The following is an 8,612-nucleotide window of genomic DNA, read 5'->3' as shown; positions in this document are numbered from 1 at the left end:
CATTAGTGTTTGTCAGTTACCTAAAATATTTCTCTAGAGATTGTTTCTCTCTTCATGAAAATCAAACTTGGGGGAAAACAGGCCATGAAATATTTGTGCAAATGGAAACAGCATTACAAAGTAGCTGTCAAAAGAATGGCAGTTCCCCCACTCACTTCAAAGATGCTGCCTCACAGTAAGATAACACATGCAGGGTCAGAGGACAGACAAAAAGGTAGAGAGAATGGACACCACACACAGCAGGTTCAGCAAACACAGCTTCCATTTTGTGTGAGGGCAGAACGGCTACAAGCTGATCCACGTGAACGTTAAGAATGATGATTTTTCAAATGATTGGAGGAAACTCCAGAAAAATCATTTGAGTGGGAAAACAATAAATTTTATGTATAATGTAAAAGGGGGTGGTGGTGTTCCTAATATTTATATGCAGGATGACTCTTAAGAAGGCAGTGTGGAAGGTTCAATTGCATGGATAATGAGAGACGTTTTGAAGTTAGAGGTACTCCTGATACCTGGGTTATGTAGGCAAAGTTCACTTCTGGCAATAGGGTGAAATATGTATATATTAGGCGTGTATATATTAGGAGTGGGCATTGGCTTTGGCTGTGTGTGTGAATTAGGTGATTTGTGTCATGGTCTCATTTACGGGTCGGATTTTGCTGTTAACAAGGCATCTCAAGTCAGATAGGGGCCCTCTAAGCTTCCAGTGACTCTGTGGGCCTGTTTCCCCACCCCCACCCCCCAAAAAAGTTAAATGCACTAACTTCCCTTCCCCCCCCCTTTCTTTCCCAAAAAGTAAAAAAAATGGGCAAGAGACATTGGTGGAATTCAGTGGACTGTCCAGAAAGATAAAGGGTGACAGCTGATGTTAGTCATACTCAGAGGAGACTCAGTTATTTCTATGGGCCTCATCTGAGTTTGGTATCACCCAATGTCTATGTGAATGAAAGTTCTGCTGGTGATACATAACAAACATGCAGTTGTATTTGCGCTTTCAGTGCAATGCAGATAGGGCTGCAGGAATTTTGTCATGGTATGAGCACATTTGGGGTATATGGTACACCTGTTTTATGAGCAATTTATATACGAGGATTTATATACTCACAGTACAACCCATCACACGCCAGTTCATAAACATCACATTATCCCTTGCAATGAAAACACTGATATTGCTTGTGAAGAGATCTTTTGCTTTCAATAAAGACCACAGAAGACTCTTAATAACAGTTGTAGTTACACAGAAATTGAAATATGCCTCACCTCATCCGCTTATTGAAATCTAATAGACAGGTGACAGTATCAATATGAGAGTGTTGCTGAGAGCTCTATCTTTCCGTAAACATTGAAGCTTTATATATTAGGAGTCCTCAGGGCTTTTTGTCACAATATTTATCTGTTGTATGTTATAACTTATTAGCAATGTGGTCAGCAGCATGTCTGGCTCAGTCCTCTTGCTATCACCTGCCTTATGCACTAACTTTATCCCTAAAACAGGACTATGCCCTTCAAAACTAATTACTATGGCAATTATTATTCGTAAGTGTCATGCATATGTGAATCAGCCTTCCCCAAACTGTTGCCCTCCAATTTTTTGCACTTGCTACCTGGAGCTAGACAAGCTGTAATCCAAAGCATCTGGAAGTTACCAGGTTGTCTTATATTACTGGCATTGTTGCTGTTATCATTATTTCTTGAAATATTTATAGACTGCACTTTCATAGATATACAGCAATGTATGCTGTGTACAGTGTACAAAATTAGGATAAGGTCAATTAAAAAGATCAGCAAAACATAAATAAATAGCGATTGGTAAAGAGAAATTACTAACAACAACAAAAGGAAGAATATGTTTGGCAGGTGCTATGTTAGTTGTTTTGCCACAGACATTCCATTTTTCAGTGCTTAGAGCAATTGCTCCTCTGATGAAATTTTAAAAAGCTTATATCTCAGTGGGAACATCCTTTCTCCTGTAGCTCAGGGGCTCATTAGCTTTTGTTACTGAAGGCTTTATTTTACTTTTCAAAGAGGGCTTAGGCTGCTGCCTTTAGTCTTTTCCACTCGTGGCACTTTTGCAAATATTGCCTGGTTGTTTCCCTTAGGTTTCAGCAGTGGCGTAGCGTGGGTTGTCAGCACCCGGGGCGAGGCAAGTAATTTGCGCCCCCTAACCCGTGGATTTGCGCCCCCTAACCCGTGGATTTGCGCCCCCTAACCCGTGGATTTGCCCTAACCCCAGATGTTGTGCCTGGTGCGGCCGGCCCCCCCTGCACCCCCCACGCTACGCCACTGGGTTTCAGCTAGTAGCAGGAGTAGTAGTAGTAGTAGTAGTTATTACCCTGCCCATTGGCTGGGTTCCCCAGTAATAATGTGGCTCCCTTAGAGGAGCATCTTCTTAACTCCTGTTTAAAACATACTTCCTCTTTTTTATGTAAAATGACTGGCTGGTTTGAGTAGGAGAGACTCATTTTCCAGCAGCCCATCCTATCACCCCAGCAATGGCTGGAATCCCAAATGCCATGCATGATATTCTGTATATGCATTGGGGCTTTTCTCCTCTCCCCTCTTCCCCATTTCAGCTGTTTCGGTTCCCGGAAAAGCTGTTTATGAAGAATATTGGGACAGTTCCACAGTGTGATACAGGATGCTTCTGGACCATGGCCACAGGCAAAGGGGGGCAGCTGGCCCCCCCCATCAAGTAAAACAATAGAAATGCTTAACTAACTGACCAATCACATCAGTTCTTTCCCCCCAAAAAAAGTCCTGCCCCCACTAACAAAAATCCTAGCCACACCCATGTTCTGGACTCCTCACTATTTTCACATGGGATTCAATCACACACAAGCAAGTTCAGGGTGCAGGGTTAAAGTCAATTTGGAGTTTTTGTGCAGCAAACCTGCTTTCCCAAAATATCTTTTTGCACTAAACAAAGTGATGGGAGAAATGCAGTGGGAAAGTATGAGATAACACAGAGCTTGAACACAACATTGTCTAGGCTCTCCACAAGCAAATCAGCGATTGCTCATGAAATACCACCTAATCCCTTTGATGATGGCTAAAGGAAACCTTTCTGTATTTCTGAACTGCATTTGGAAGGTTCTAAGCGTGGCGCTGTGGGTTAAACCACAGAGCCTAGGGCTTGCCGATCAGAAGGCCGGCGGTTCGAATCCCCACGACGGAGTGAGCTCCCATTGCTCGGTCCCTGCTCCTGCCAACCCAGCAGTTCGAAAGCACGTCAAGTGCAAGTAGATTAATAGGTACCACTCCAGTGGGAAGGTAAACGGCGTTTCCGTGTGCTGCTCTGGTTCACCAGAAGCGGTTTAGTCATGCTGGTCACATGACCCGGAAGCTGCACGCCAGCTCCCTTGGCCAATAAAGCGAGATGAGCGCCGCAACCCCAGAGTCGGTCACGACTGGACCTAATGGTCAGGGGTCCCATTACCTTTTAAGGAACCAAGAATGGAATCAGGCTTTGGCACAGGCGCTTCCTATGAAGGTTTTTCTTCCTTTGGTCACCCCATCACAACCTGAGCCTGCTGGGTATACCCTGTTAGAAGGCAATCTCTGCAAGACAGGTGGAAACTCCACCCATTTTTCAAGCTTTTGCCAGTAAGCCCAGACCCAGCTATGACCATGTACCCGCAGACCTCATTCCCAAAAGGAAACACAAATCCTGGGTAAGTGCATGGAACCCTTGGAATCTCACACTGCTCGGAGGTTGTGGTGGTGTACAACAATATGTTTCTGATTCAATTATCTCCCCGTAACTAGCTTTACCTAGAAACAATAGTTTTTTTCTGCCATATATACACATCTTATGAAGAGGAAATTCCCCCCAAAAGCTGCAGGCATTCTTAAGAAACAGAAATAACCAAATACCTCTGAATATTTAATTATCTATGCTGGAAATGAGAAACAGGTGTAATTAAACTAACACTTTTTAAATTAAGTGACCCCTCTTGACCAGCCATCTGTGAATAATTCAGATCCCCCCTCCATTATTACTGTAAAATTAAAACGAGGGCATATAAATGGCTAGATCCTCTTTAACTATCTTTAAGCACCAGGAATATATATTTTCCACCAGTTAAAATCCTTAATGATACCAAAAAATCTGTCAAGCATAACTCCCCCAATTCATTTGCCTGAAACCATCAATATTTTATCATGCACTTGCAGTTGGCTTTAATTTAACAGTCCAGGTTACTAATCAAACAAAACACCCAAGTCATTAAAAGTTAGCGTGCCATTTAGAAAGTGCATTTCACGTTTATTAAAATATCTTTCATGGAGCCATTAGAAGGCTAAAGTTTTAATTACAATCAGATATTTAGTTCTACTTCAGTTATGCTTTTGGCACTCTCTTGCAACTGCCTTGATTAATCTTCCGGACAGAGCTCATCCATTACCTCATGAAATTATTTTCCTCTTTACTTCTTCATAATTCATCCCTTTTGCCCCCCCCTTTCTCCTACTCATCTCCAAACATGTGAATTGCATTAAAGAGGTGTGTGGTGTGTCCCATAGTTACCTGGAAAACAAGTCACTAGTGGGGAAAACCATTTTCAGTGCTATTTACTGTGCAATCTTATACATGGGACTTACACCCAGGTCACTGGGTAAAGTACCATTCAACTCAGCGGAACTTACTTCTAAGTAGACATGCATAGAATTGTAGTTAGTCCCCAAAATATTAAATATAATTCAAAAAAGACGCAGAAACTGAAATATAGGCTGTGTGTGTAGGCAATAGAAGCTTTAAAACACAGCAAGATCTCCCTGTCCCCCTCAATTCAGATTGACGCTGGCTTGAGGTGGGAAATACATCAAAACACAGCATTTTATAAGAAACAACAGCGCAGATACAGATTTGGGCTAATGTGTGCACACCGCTTCCCAAACCAGTGGTGGGATCAAACTGGATGCAAAGTAAACAGGAGTATGTACACAGCCGTGGCTTCAAGTTCTCTTCTTGTTGTCATTGCGATTTTGCAAACATTTCCCTAGAGATGAAAAACTAACAGCAGCCTCCTGTTATCTCTTGTTATTTTCCCCTGCTGATTTGTCTGGTTCATTTGGAGAACACATTGGATTCCACCATGCCTCTCAACTCCACTTTCCTCCTGAATATAGCCATAATACCTTTAAGCACCATTTAACTATTTGGGCTATTTTATTCCCAGCAAAACAAATAACCCATCACATATATGATGTAAGCTAATTGGTCTAAGTGGCCTGGGCAAAGCAGGGAAAGGTCCAAAGTCATGTCTGAATAAATCCAGTCATATTTATTTTCAGAGAATGGCATTAATTAAGAACAGGAAGATTGCTTAAAAATAAGAGAGGTAATATTGGGAGGGTCAAACTCCTTTAGATGACTATTTTAAACCACTTTAATAGAAGTCCTAATAAAATATATACCATACATTAGAAAGGGACACAAAAGGGGGCCAGAATAGTTAAAACATACTGTCTGTGGCAGGGGGGGGGAATTAAAGTCTTGCCCAAAGACTGTGAATTTTAAAAGTGCACTAACTCTGGCACATCCTTGATTGCAAAATATGTTGGACAGAAACTCACAGCTGAATATTTGTTTTCAAACAGTGCTCCTGATGAACCATGCTATACAGAAGTGATCAAGGGCGAGGGTTGTTGGGTTTTTTAAATTAATAATGATGGTGATGATAACTTAAAGGAAAATCAGGTTCTGCTTGAGGGGTTCCAGTGAGCATCTGGTTGGTCGCTGTGAGAACAGAATGATGGACTAGATGGGTTTTTGGCCTGATCCAGCTTCAGGTCCCTTATGTTCTTACATGCAACTGAATGTTAAACGATGCAAAGAGAAAGTATTACACATAGGGTGTGATTTGCTGATATAACTGACAACATAGTGTCATCTAGTGTTGTCTGCAAGAATAACATCACATATGTAAGCAGCAAGCATCATCTCTCCATTCTGTTAAAAGGCTCCAAAATTATATGGCAAAGAAGATGTGAAACCATAAGGTTTCCTTTGAGAGCGATGGTGTTTCAATCAATAAAAGTTGTTATGGAACTTGGAAGAGCTCTCAAGCTCTCCTTGGCACTCAGTTGCCCAGTCTCTGTGGAATTTCAGGGCTGTTAAGCCCATGGCAGCAAGAAATACACATCTGCCTACAAAACCCTACTGCTCTGATATCACAGCAGATAACCCAACGGCAAAACAACAGGCAAAGGGGTCAGAAGCTGATAAATAGAGGACCAATTGCATCTCAGAGGTTTCATATGTGTCCACATAAGTGTTGTCTTCTACCATTTGTCATAGAAATCATGTGTACCTCTGAAATGAACACTAACAAAATTCACAGCCTGTTGGCTTTGAACATGCACTAAGTATCACATGGGCCGATCCTAGTCTTCATACAATGTCCATAATGCAAGTGCTATTGGGAACCTGCTATTGGGAGGAGCCGAGGGGCCAAGGGCCCCCCAAATATTCCTGTCCCCCTAAATATTCCTGTGGTGGGCCTCCCTGGGCCTACCCACAGCTGGACCCAAATGATGTACATACAGTGGTACCTCGGGTTAAGAACTTCATTCGTTCTGGAGGTCCGTTCTTAACCACTTTAGCTAATGGGGCCTCCTGCTGCTGCCGCACCACCAGAGCACAATTTCTGTTCTCATCCTGAAGCAAACTTCTTAACCCGAGGTACTATTTCTGGGTTAGCGGAGTCTGTAACCTGAAGCGTATGTAACCCGAGGTACCATTGTATAAATGATACACATTTATACAGCATATGAAGAACTGTGGGGGGGGGTTTCAAATGCAAAGTGACCACCCTATCGTTAGATTAGGACTCAAGACATCCAGGTTCCAATTCCCATTTAGCCACAGAGCTGCATGGGTGACCTTGGGCCAGTCACTCAGCCTAAACTGTCACCGTTTAGCTGCTGGGGTAAAATTAGAGAAGAGAGACCTATGGACACCACCTTGAGCTCCTTGGAGGTGCAATGAGAAATTATAATGTTTTGTGAATAGCTTGGCCAGCCACATCATGGAATAGATTTAACCACTGCTGCCCTTCATAGCCTGGCCTTGTCTCAGCAGTTGTTGCTTTGTTTTTAAAGGTGGGGGAGAGTGCGCAGCCAGGAGCAGCAAGGGAGAAAGTGCTGCTGGGAAAGACTACAGGGGAGAATGGTTGTCAGATGCTTCTGGCAAAGTCTGAATGAGCCTCAGACCTCAGCAGGTGGTGGTATTTGTTCTTCCAGCACAGCTTCGCTCCGAAAGCCAAAGTTGTGGTGCTAGACCCAGACTAGAAATGTTCCTCTTGATTAATGAGTACCTGCATTCTGCAACAGTTGGTGTTTTGGAAGCAGTTTATTATTCAGCAGGCAGGCATATATTATTACTGTATGTGATATGTTATTATTGTGCCGTCGCCTCCAGATTAATAAAGTGAGTGTGCAGTGCTCTTGTTTTTAAGGGCTGAAGTGGCAATATTGTAAAGCACCAAACCCATCTACACAGGGAGGGTAGGTGAGCTATGCCTCCGGTCCTGAAACAGCCTTGTTCTTCTGAAGGCTTCCTCGGATTTCTCTGCCTCCCAGCTATTAGAGCAGCCTGCTGTGGAGGAGGATGTTGTCTGGAAAAGCCTGAGCTGTCGCACAAGGGCAAAAATTCAGGCTTTGATCTAAGAACAAATGATGTTTAGAAGAAGTGAAGTGAGGAGGAGGAGGAACATCCGTGAAATGTTGTGGGTCAGGACAGATTGTGCTCAAGACAAAGACATCTGTTGCATTAGGACAAAATTATTTGGGCATTCAGTGGGAGCAGATACTGATCATAATGTGTGAGCTCCTTTATATCTGTTTTAAAAAAGTGCACAGCAAACTTTGGTTTACACACAACGTATAGGTTATACACAATGTAGACCCACTCAGATTAATGGACCTTAAATAATGTCCACTATTTTATTATGTTTTTATATTCTGCTGGAAGCCACCCAGAGTGGCTGAGGAAACCTAGCCAGATGGGTGGCGTATAAATAATAAAATTATTATTATTATTATTATTATTATTATTATTATTATTATTATTATTATTATTTTCACTCAGTTTACTCCGAGGAGGACTAACATTACAGTCCTGATATTTCAACACTTGATGCTTTTCATCAATGTCAAAGGTAAAACTCATACCTTAGGCTATGTACATATTAGGGACTTAAAATGCAGCAAGGTCATTTCTGCCCGTTGTGTTTCAAGTCCCTGTTGTGATATCCAGTGTGGTGTAGGGGTTAGAGTTGCTGGACTACAATCTAGGGGGCCAGGGTTCAAATCCTGATGTGTACAAGTTGTACAAGTGACAATAAAGTATTTCAATTATTTCAATATTTCAGTTACACCAGCTTAACCGCAGCTTGAATTTTGAAATCAATTTGAAGCTGATCTGAGTGGAAACACATCAAGCAGGAGTATTTCTCAAAAAAACTAGAAGATAAAAGCATCAGTGGCACACTGGAGCCTGAATAAGCAGTAAGGTGTACAGCAGGGGTAGGCAATCTAAGGCCCGGGGGCTGGATGTGGCCCAATTGCCTTCTAAATCCGGCCCGCGGACGGTCCAGTAATCAGCATGTTTT

Source organism: Podarcis muralis, chromosome 1 (genome assembly GCF_964188315.1).
Source record: "Podarcis muralis chromosome 1, rPodMur119.hap1.1, whole genome shotgun sequence".
Classification (NCBI taxonomy): domain Eukaryota; kingdom Metazoa; phylum Chordata; class Lepidosauria; order Squamata; family Lacertidae; genus Podarcis; species Podarcis muralis.
Note: the sequence above shows the minus strand (reverse complement) of the source record.